At 48.7% G+C, this 11,761-nt stretch overlaps 1 long non-coding RNA gene across 1 annotated transcript; it reads right to left on the minus strand.

The window, feature by feature from the left end:
• Positions 1–208: 208 nt before the first annotated feature.
• LOC132653517 (uncharacterized) lies at positions 209–11,251 on the minus strand. The gene is made up of 3 exons (XR_009591248.1): positions 11,158–11,251; positions 5,361–5,402; positions 209–475 (listed from the first exon to the last, which is right to left on the minus strand). It is a non-coding gene; the product is annotated as an uncharacterized LOC132653517 (long non-coding RNA).
• Positions 11,252–11,761: the final 510 nt, after the last annotated feature.

Genomic DNA, 11,761 nt, shown 5'->3' on the forward strand with positions numbered 1-11,761 from the left:
TGCAGGACAGATGGCTCACAACTGCCTGTAACTCCAGCTCCAGGGGATCTAATGCCATGTTCCGGGCTCTACAGGTAACTGCATACACAGACACACACCCATATTCATAATTTCAAAACAAAAATACATCTTTGATTTAAAAAAGAAAGCCACGTTATTGAAGTAGTCTTTTATGTGAAAATAACCCAATTTTACAATTTTCTTCAGGCTTCTATCTGTCTATATCTAAACACAGGGAAATTCTACAAGGAGACACCAGCAGGTAACAATTGTTTCCTCTATGGAGGGTCGGGTCTGAGAACCAGACACAGGAGATGGCAGAGGGGAAGGCTTGACCAACAGACGACCACTCTAAGGCTTCCGTTCCTTGCCGAAGAGGAGGCATTCACACGGTGACAGCTGAATTAGATATTAGTCTCTGTATCTGAAACAGAGAACTGACACGTAATTCCTGAAAGCCATGAGCGGGACTGTTCTGAAGAAGAGAAGGAAGAAAGCTCATTAGAATCATTCAGACACTGCACCTGTGCCTCGCTCCCGTCACTTGTAGAAAGAAAACGGGGGATGGACAGATGTCAGGTCCCCCGTGCCAAGCTGTGAGCACTTAAAAGCCTGTTCAGAGGCTTGACCTAAACTTGGTATTTTCTCACTGGAACTGTTTGGGAAGCCGCTGGCTGCTACGGAACTAACAAAGCCAGGCCTGCCAGAGCAATTTCCCGTTCTTGTAGCTGAGTTGTCACTCCCTTCACATGGTCTCTTTTCACTGCCAGCACAAATGAAGCAAGAGCATGCATGAGCATCTCCATGAAGCCATGCACATGCACCATGTCTAGTAAGACTGGGTTGGGTGAGCGCACCTGTGGGGACCTCCTAGCCCAAATCCATACTTCATAGCAAGGCCAGGGATAGAAAGCCTGGCCCCAGTGATAACAATGAAATGAGCAGAATGAGATGGCCGTGTCTGTAGCCACGACTGAGCAGCTGCAGTCCCGAGATTCCAGCTACCACTTCCTCCTGCCAGTTGAGGTGATCTTCAGTTCTTGCCCATACAGGAAGTGCAAAGTTGCCTGGGGGTGGGGACTCTTCCACAGGACTTCTGGGTAGTGTGAGATGCCTGTGCTCCATAAGCAGCCTCAGTGAACTCACCAGGCCGACAGGCTGGGCATGCATGGGGTTCTTTCTCAGCTCTGTCAGAGTCTGCTCTATCCGAATGCACACTCCTTACCTCCCCAGGAAAAGCCACACAACACCATTCCCCGCAGAGTGGCGCTGTCTAAGTGCTGTGCCCAGCTATCAGGGAATGAGTGGGTAGGTATTGGCTAAATCTTGCTGTCCCAGATCACATCAAGTGTCAGACAAGCGTGCTCACCCCTCACTGAGCCCTAACTCCAACTTCTGGGATTCAGAGACCTCAGACATGGGCATGGATGCCATTCAGCCAGGCACCCACATCTACAGTCTGCCTGCCCTTGCAGTCTCTGATCTGATTCTTCTCTTCTTGGAGACCTCAGCTTCCCCGTCTTCAGCAGCCAGGGTATATAAAGGAAGGCTGGAGTATGCATGTCAAGAAGAGAGGAGGAGGCTAGCCCTGGGGATGGCTGGTCAATCACAGCACTCCAACCCTCAAGCTTCTCAAACACCACCCGGTGGGCGCAGGAGGAGACCGTTTATCCTCTGGAGCACCAGAAGACAGCCAGGCTTAGCTGAGCCCAGCTGCACATCTGTCCACACCTGGCTCTAATGCCCAGGTCAAGAGCTGCCTGTACCTCTCTGCCCACACATCCCAGGGCTGCACACGGTGAGAAAAGAGGATGGGGGCAGCGAGCTGGAAGAGAGGCTGACAGAGTGTCCGCTTCCCTCCTCCAGTGCTAGCAATGGGAAGAACCCAGGAAAAGTAACAAAGGGTGATTGGTGTGTGGAGAGACTGTGAGAAGCAGGAAGGGTCTTCAGATTCTACTGCTCTGGTGAAGATGGCAGCACTGAACATGGTGGGGAGAACTGGCATGTCACGTGTGTGTGTGTGTGTGTGTGTGTGTGTGTGTGTGTGTGTGTGTGCGTGTGTGTGTTTCTACATATGTGTATGTATATGGGTATCTACTAGTATGTCTAAGAATGTATCTTTAAGTATGTATGTCTAAGAATGAATATGTGTATATATGTGTGTATCTTTTTGTCTATGAGTATGTCTGAGTTCGTGTGTGTCTGAGTGTGTGTGTGTATATGAGTATCTGTGTGCCTGTGTGTGTGGTGTGTGTGTTTCTCCATATGTGTGTCTACTAGTATATCTAAGTATGTATGTGTCTGTATATGTGTATATATGTGCATGTCTTTGTGTCTATGGTGTGCCTGAGTGTGTGTGTATCTGAGTGTGTGTGTCTATAAGTATCTGTGCGTGTGTTGTGTGTGTGTATAAAGAAAGAAAACTTGGAGGTGGCTCAGGCACTAAAAAGTTCTGGTTTTGCAGAGGTCCTGTGTACAGTTCTTAGGACACATTTCAGATACTACAAACCCATCTGTCACTCCAGCTTTGAGAGATCTAACACCCTTGGCTGGTGTCCTTGGCCACCTGCATGCATGCATGCGCGCGCACACACACACACACACACACACACACACACACACACACACAGTAAAAATAAAATAAAATTTTAAAAAGAGAAAACTCTATTTTTGGGACTCCATCATTCTTGTTTTCTCCTGCTACAGCAAATAATCACCACCTCACTCTTCCTGTCCACCTCCTGCCAGCAGGATCCCTGCATCTTCTGGGGCCCCATCCTTCCTCACAGCAACTTCCTGGAGCCGCATGCTTCCTTGCAACCCCTGATGCTCTCTGAGCAGCACCATGGGCTATGCTGTCATACATGGCTGCTGTACCACTCACACTTGCTGTGGTCCACAGCTGTTCTGTGAGCTGGCCTCTTAGCCTAGTTCCTTTAAGACAAACCATGCTGCTTGTCTTTAAATTTGGTGTCAGGGCTTTCCTGAGAATCTGACGAAGTCCTCAGGAGTGGTTAACTGAGAAGTGGAGCTGCTGTCTTTGGGGTTCATGCAGTGCCATGTCTTGAATTGGGCCCTGGATGAAAAGCTGCTCACCAGAAGGGAGACACAGCACCTACTGAATCTGGGAGATGCGCAGAAAGACATGAAGTGGCTTGTCCAGGATCCATTTCTTGGGGCTGATAGTAGGTATAGATGATCAGTCCTATGTCTCAAATTCTGCTGCTCCTGTGTACATATAGATGTGTGCTCCTAGTGTGTGTATAGACAGCTGGGTGTGTACACAAGCCCTCGTCTCCATGTTCTTCGTTATAAACATGGGACTAGAGATGTAATTTGGTAATGATACCTTTGCCCAGCATACATGAGTCCCAGATATGGAGAGACTTCAACACAGCCATTAGCACCTCTAGTCAGCACTGGACTGACCCTAGGACTTAAGCTTCCACTTGAGAGCTCTGCTCTGGATCACACCCATCATTCTTTGTGCCCATTCCTGGACATGGACATTGCATTTGTCTCTGCTTCCTTCCTTCCCCTACCACAAAAACCATGGATAATTCCCAGAGTTTGCTCTCAAAGAAATTTTATTTGGATTTACAAGAAGCCGGTAGAAGTCCTTTGATCTTGACAAAGGCACAAACCACCTCATCCCACAATTTAGGAAGCAATCTCGGACTAATTTTGACAGACAACCTGTGAACATTTGTAAACTTCGGAGTGAAAGCTGTGGTGCTATCTCCTGACATAGGAGCTTCTGTGAGCTTGGCTGCTGGGCCATGTCCCTGGGAGAATTCAGGGGACTTGGATCTTCTAAGGAGCTCTGCCTTCTGCTGAGATATAGAATTAACTACAAGGTCCTTCCAGCCCTTCCGAGTTAAATTTAACTAAGCAGGTGAAAAGCCACAGTAGTGGCATTGTTCCCGGTGGGAGGCCCCGTTTGACAGGTGCACACCTGACAGCTGGGGCCAGGGATTGCTTCCTCCCCGCTCTTCCAACCTTTGTGTTTCTTCAGCCTGTCTTGCCCATGACTGTATAGCTAAGTGATAACAGAGTAACGATTAAAATGAACTGGACCATTGCTCAGCTCCACCATTAGGGAAAATTAACCCCAAATTCTAGCTGTTTGCATAGCACCTAGGCAAATTCCAGAGCTGAGAAGCCTTACTTCCTGGGAACGAGAGACCCCCCCCCCCCAACCCTAGACTCTAAGGAAACCATGCAGCACCTGGGCCACACAAAGATAGACTCAGGGTTCCCCAAGGCCCGGCTCACATTTTAATGCCCTTCCCACTATTTGCCATTGTTAATTCAAGTGTGTGCACTGAAAGCAGGTAGGAATATTCTTAAGTCAACCAGCTCTTAATCCTCAGCTAAGCCCTGGTCAACTAACTACATCCCTTCTTTATTAAAAGAAAAACAGAAAAGGAACATGGGCTTTGCATCCTTTGTGAAAACCAAATTGCGGACACAATGCTCCCGGGGACACACATCTCTATCCTGGCAGTCCAGTGAAAGGCTCACTTGATGCCCCTTGCTGTGTGGATCCTGCCTTATTTCCACCAGAGACCTGTCTGTGATGTTTGAGTGAGTCGGTTCCTTTCCCCTACCTGCTCATGAGAAATTCTTAATCCTGCCTGTAAGAAATGTCATAAAGGAGGCCACAAAAAGGTAGAGCCTTGGCCTGGCGGGGCTGGCTTGGCTCAGCAGTTAAAGCCATGGTCACACAAACAGAAAAAACAGAGTTCAGATCCCCAGGACCCATGTAAATATCAGGTGGGTGTGGTGGCCAGCCTGTAATTCCACCCTCAGAAGGTGCAGCATGCTCCCTAGGGAGACAGCCACATCAGTAAGCTCTGGGTTTGATTGAGAGGTCCTGCTTCAGCGAATAAGGTGAGAGATAGGGGAAGAATCAGTTGTTAATGTTGGACCGCCACATATACCTGCACATACTTATATACATGTACATATGTGTATACACTCACACAAGAACCAAAAAATTAACCCTATGCCCAGACATTTCTCTAAAAGGGGAACAAAGACAAGTTTTAGACTTAAATTTTTTGTTTTGTTTTATAAATTTATTTTTTATACTTTATTCATTTTATATCCCAATGGTAGCCTCTTCTGTCGCCTCCTCCCTCCCTCTTACCCCCTATCCCCTATCTATAGACTTAAATTTTTAACACTGTGACCAGCAGAGGCAGAGGGCACAGGAACCGCAGTGGTCCTTACTTGGGCAGGTGTGCCAAGTGGTCTGTTTCTAGGGCATTGGTTTGCTTCCTGGTCATAAGGCCCCTCCCATCAGAACTTCTTGGGACTTGAGGAATGTTTCAACTACAGAGAAATTTCCTACTCACCCGCCACATGGCCTGAAGAGCAGGGAGCCAAGGGAACCACATCTGCAAATATAATGAGAAGTGGCATGTCATTTCCCTCAAAAATGTTTGACCTCAACAGTAGAAAAACTGAAGAAATGAGACGTCAAAAAGACATGTGACTGAGTGATCAAGGCCAGTTGGGGGGCTGTTGCTATGCTCTCCCAGCCCTGCCACAGCCCAGAAAAGGCTAAGCAGGAAGACAGCAAAGGGGTCCAGGCTGGCAGTGTGGGTGTTGGGAAGGGAGAGGGTGTTCATGCTAATGGAGATTTCTTGTATGGCCCATCATGGTGCTTTTGTTCCAGCCCCCAGAATTAGAACCTGACAGGGTCCCCGGCCAATGCTGGACTGCTAGCCGTGGTGATGACCTGACATTGGTCCATTCATGGCAACAAACCCACTACCAGAGACCGCATGTGAGTGGGGCAAGGGTGACCAGCACCATTCTGCAGTTTCCAAACCTAGGGCTGCTCTAAAACAATTTTTAAAGTAGATGAGGGGCTACGGACAGTGTCACTCACACTGCCCACAGTGGTACCCACTGCCCAGAGCAGATGTCTCACAAGGCCATCAGAGTCTGGGGGTGAGCAGAAAGAAGACCTCGCTGGCATCTACATACACCTGTGTGGCACCCACACGTGACTCATGTGAAAGAAACCAAAACAGCCAACAATGCCTTGCTCCTGTCTCTTCCCCTGCAGAGGTCAAGCTGCCATGGTAAGCTGCTGTATGGCACAGCTTTGTGGTTGTTGGTCATTAACAAATACTAAAGCAGTCAGTCACGGCTCTTGAGCTGGGTAACAAGAATCTCGGGACCCACAGAGGTCTATTAGGGATGTCACGGTCCGCTCTTCCCTCACAACCCCTCCCAGGTGAGCAGAACAGGTGTCTGCTGCTTGTTTCTGATGGCGTCTCGGTGGTGACAGGTGAGTGATTGTCCTCTAACGTCTTAGCTGAGGCTAGCAGTCCATGTGATCAGATGCCTCTGCCTGGCGTTCACACACAGCTGCCCCGTGTCGCCGAGCCTCAGTGCTGGAGCTGAGAATGAACAAAATCAAGGGCTTAACAAGTCGGAGGAGCCCTGGGGCTCTGTGGAGCACATTGCATGCTGCTGTGGGCATCTTAGCGACTCACAGAGAGCCCTGCATGAGGTGAAGCATGGGGATGCACCCTGCCAGGTGGCTTCTCACAGGTGACAGTGTAGGACATTTGATTGGTGGCTCTTGCTGGCTTCCTTTGTTATTCACTTCAGGTTGCTCTTGACAGGCGGCTTGGCGAGCATGAGTCGGGGCTGCACATCCTCCTACAAATGGAATATTAAGCAGACATTTTACAGCTAGGCTGCCAGGCTTCGGGACAGCTGAGTGAGAAGAACAATGGCTGATGGGTGAATTCTCTCTCCAAGTTTGATCTACTAAACTTGCCCAGCAGAGTAGTGAAGACAAGATGGGCTCGAGGCTCTTTCAGTCCAGTGGGTTCAGAGGTTCAGTGTTCCAACACTAGTGAATCCGTTGGTCTCTATAACCTGTGGGCTGGCGTTCTGCGTGGAACGGGGTTTGGTGTAGGCTTAGGGGCCTGCAGGAATGAGACATACTCATGTGGCTCCGACATGGACTAAGCCTTTGCTTCTCTGCTTGCTGCTGCTCTGTGATGCACAGGCTCCACAGCTGTTATTGTAGCTTAGCTTCTGCTTCAGCTGCCCATCCCTATACCTGCAGCTCCTGTTGACACAGGACTTCTGGGCCAGCAGTTTGCAAAGACTTTGGTGCGATACTCTTGGCTTGGGCCCCTGTTAACTGGTGAGCGGTGATTTGCTCAGAGTCCTGCAGCTCCTGTGGGCCATAGATGCCTGTCTCTCTGACTCCCCAGCTGAGTCCAGAGCCTGAGAGATTTGTATGTAAGTGAGTACTTGGGACTCTGAGCTTCGGATAACAAAGGCTCAACTCAAATGGGTTTCAGAAAAAGAGAACAAGACAGAGGGATCCATGGGACTCCATTGACGAGAGGTCCAGTCTTGGCCAGATCCAGGTTCAGGCTAGGTCCCTGGGGTATGACTGCCCTTCCTGAGAGTCCCTCAGTTGCATGGTCCTTATGGCATCGACCTTAGGATCTCTCTTCTCAGAAGGAGTCCAGTGCCAGCTCCTCACCTGCTGCACAGATATGACAGACAGGAAGCCAGCACCTGTATGACTTTTTTTGTTAGGCCGTCTCAGGTGAGGGGCCTAACCTTGACCCAACCATGGAGACAATAGAACACTTAGCATGCCTCAGAAGATTTACAGGATAAAGTGGAGGCTCTTTGTCCAGAAAGGGAGTAATGAAGTAACAGAGGTCATGCACAGAGGGTTTGGTCTGCCCAGGTGAGCCCAGCTTCTTCTTCCACCCAGAACAGCTCAGCATGAGGACTACCTGCTCCCTCCTCCTGTCCTGGCCTGCCACTTCCCTGCTCTGCTTTATCAGTGAGCATACGCTGGGGTGGTGGGTAGAGCAGGGTCAGTTGGGCTGAGGCACAGGCACAGTCTCTGATCAATGTTTCACCCCAGCCCTGGACAGTATCCCACACCCAGGCACAGTCCCCACCTTGCCCTAAAACCTGCTTTCAGCTCTGCTGTCTGCCTAACAGGAAACTCAGTGCTCCTGTCACACATTCATCGATGTCTCTCAAATGTGCCATCTGGGAGCCACATCCCTGCCACGTGCCATCTGTGCCACACAGCTTATCCATATTTTTCTTCAACTTACTTCACTTCCCAGAGTTACACTTGAAAATATAACTCACCACAAATAGCATTTTTAAAAATGAATACCATTAAAATCAAAATAAATCAGCAAACACCATGGCTTGCCAAAGACCCTGGGCCCCAGGTCTGTACTTCCTGTTGAGGGGAAGCCACCCAGACTGGGCATCTCTGGAAGAGCTGTTGGCACCGGCATAAGGCTCTGGATGCTCAGAGCCCAGGCAGACCTGTGCTATGAACACTGCGAGTGATCCTCAGGCAGAGCCATGGCGGGAGGCTCTGCTCCCTGGAATGAACAAGAACACCCCTAAGGGAGCCATTTCTCATCCAGCAGGAAAGCTGATGGGCCACCCTCTTGGTAACAGAAAGATCAATAGCTGCCCCACTGTTTATGTAGTGTACAAATCTTGGAGTGCTTAATCTGTTCTTTAATGAATCCCTCACCTCAGCCTAGGCAGGCCCAGACTGGAAGCTCAATGAATTAGAGCAGAGGGTGGCAGGGCCCCACTTGGGAACTGCTGGGGATATAGTCTCCTGCAGTTCCATCAGGACTGGCGGCTGTTTATGTGATGCAGTGTAGGTATGTTCCCCTGTCACACAGCACAGTCTTGAGGCAGAGGGTTTCTGGAGTTACTGCACCTGAGCCAAAAAGTGATGGGAAACAGAATCTGCTACCATGAGAGATGCAGAGAGGCAGAGTATGAGAGGGCCAGGCACCTGCAGCTCTGCCACATCCAGGCAGGTCTAACCTGCCTCCCAAAAGTCACACGAGCTCAAGAGAGCTGTGAATGTGGCCCAATACAAACTCATAAAATTTCTTTTGTAACTTGATTGCATGATATTCTTTAATTTAATAATGTTTAAATTTTGTCTTCTCTTTCTGTGCCTGTGTGTGTGTGTATGTGTGTGTGTGTGTGTGTGTGTGTGTATGTGTGTTTGTGTGTGTGTATGTGTGTGTAAGGACAACTTTCAGGAGTCTATTTTCTCCTTCCACCATGTGAGTTCTAAGGATGGAAGTTGTGTGGTCAGTGATGAATCTCACCAGCCCTCACCTGCCCAGTTCTGTACTGTGAACTTTGCCGATGACAACGTCATACCACAGCATCAAAAGGTTTTACTTACACTCACACCCCACGACAACATTTGAGTAGATGACAGAGAAAACATGTGAAACACTAAGCATAGACAATTGAAACAGTCCCATGACCCAGCGACCATGTGGGCACTGTAGCACTGCAGCCAGGTGCATCCCTTCAGTGTCTGTGGAGGTGCTGGGGTACCGCCTCTACTGTCAAGCTGGTCAGCCCTGTGCCGTGCCGAAAATATAATACTGGGAGTGATGATAAACACCTGTATCTCACCGTACTGCGCCTCACCATCCTTTTAGAGGACTTGTCTTGAGCTTATATAAAAAATGTACTGGAAAACAGCCAGCCCTGTTATGCAGGTGGCAGCCTCGTATAACTTGTCCTTACTAAGTGTCTTGATTGAATTACTTTTATGGAGCCTGATTCAGAATCATGTTTCCTTGTTCATGAGGCATTAGAGACACAGGGTATACATCTATACACCTATATCTATCTGTATGTCTATATAGCTATCATGAGTGTTACGTGCACATTACACGTTTAATGAATATGCACATGTTTTACCAATGAGCTAGATAGCATAGAATATATAAGTTGTGATACAGAAGTAAGTGGTAGACTCACGAGGAACTCCGGCAGCCACCCGGGAGTCTCTCTGCAGTGTGCGATGCTGCCGGCCATCCATGCTATGGGACTCTTCCATAGTGTAGCTGATCCAAAGGAAGTCTCCCGGGTAGCTGCCTTTGAGCAACCCACATGTCTGTAAACTAACCCAGGAAACCAGAGCTGGCACGAAGGAAGCCTTCCCTGATCTGTCCATGCCCACGCTGTCTGAGACGGAGAGTCTCGCAGGAAAAAGCCCCATAACAGTGGTGGCCTAAATCCCATCAGTTCAAACGTCCATGAGATATTAAAAAAAGGCTCAGAGGCTGATGACCAGCATGCAGAGTCACCCAGCATAGTCACTCGCACACAACAAGGCCAATACAGCGCAGCTGTTGGGTTTCATGACAAAGACTTTAAAGTGTCCCTGAAAGCAAAGGAGGAAAGTCTCTGTAGTCACAGGTAGCTAGTTTATGTGTTCCCATGATTTTTTCTTTGCTAGTTTGACTTGCAAGTTACATTTTATTTTCATAGATTATTGGTTAAAGACCATTCAAGACTTACACACAAGTTGACTGACTAGGCAGAACAGATAGAGATACAGCAGAGAGAGGGAGGGAAAGAGAGAGAGAGAGAGAACACGATAGTGCACGTTGGTCATCATTTATTGCTTGCCTAAGCCAATGTCACCAGACAGCTTGATACTCTGATCCACACAGTCCTGAGAGCAAAGAGCGCCACTCACAGCCAGGGCCTCTGCATCTCTCCCCTTGGGACTTTTCTCCTCGCTGAGCTAGCAGAAGCAATAAAGGGTCTGATTTGTGCCCTGTCTTGGCTCTGGGGACCATAAACACAGCTATAGTATATGATACAAAGGGCCAGACCATTCTAGCCACCCAGGCAAGCTGCTACCCAAGGCTGTAATTTCACTTTATCTCTCACCCATTAAAAGGCAATTGAAAGTGAACAGAGGAGAATGGGGGCTGCCTCGAAGTCTGCATCCCTTGAATGGTGCTCTTGCTGAAGGGCGACACGTAGGCCAAAGGGACAGAAGAGGACATTGGCGGAACAGCAAACTCTTAATAAAAGTAACAGCAGTAGGAATAACAGAAACGATATCCAGGCTGTTCACATTTGAGGTAGCATTTGAGGTAGCAGGCCCTGCTGAAGGCTACTGGCCCACGGTTTTGTTGCTCCTAGGAGACTGATGTGCAGTAGAAGACTCTCAGGAAGGTCTCAACCCATCAGCCAGGGAAGCAGGAAGTAAACCTGTTCTTTGGCACTCTCTGTGCTCAGAAGAACTGCCCCTCCCTTCCTCATTCTCACCTTACGGCAGTCACCAGAGCTCACCTCTTATCCTTGGCTCACATTTTCCCGAAAGGTACAGTGGGAGTCACATTCCAGCAGCAAGCACTGGGCGAGCAATATGGCTGTCTTCATTTCCTTCCTTTTACTGTACTGAAACACTTAAGTCACTGACAAAAACAACTGGAGGGACAAATAGCTTATTCTGACTCACAGTTCAGGGTTCCATCGGTCACAGAAGACAAGTCAATACAGTAGGAACTTGAAGATCTTGCCACATCACAGCCATAGGCAGGAAATAGAGTGCTGGGTGCACACTTCCTGCTGCTGCTCCACTCCTCAGCTCTACAGTGAAGATCCCCTGCCAGGAGTGGTCCCACTCATTATTCACATGGGTCTTTCTCTAACAGGTATGCTCAAGGCCAGTGCAATGACAGAGTCTATCAAGTTGATAACTGACACTAACTTTTTAGGGGCCCAAGAATCCCCTGCTTTTCCCCCACCTCACACTGGAGCTCTTAAAGGAGAAAGACTCAAAAGGGATGCACCTGTGGCCCACCTCGTCAGACTATTTCCTTTTTTAGCATTTTCAAAATTAATATGCTTTGTGCCTGTGTGTGTTTGTGAGGGTTTCTAGAGAGGTTTAACT

Source organism: Meriones unguiculatus, chromosome 4 (assembly GCF_030254825.1).
Source record: "Meriones unguiculatus strain TT.TT164.6M chromosome 4, Bangor_MerUng_6.1, whole genome shotgun sequence".
In the NCBI taxonomy this organism is placed as follows: Eukaryota; Metazoa; Chordata; class Mammalia; order Rodentia; family Muridae; genus Meriones; species Meriones unguiculatus.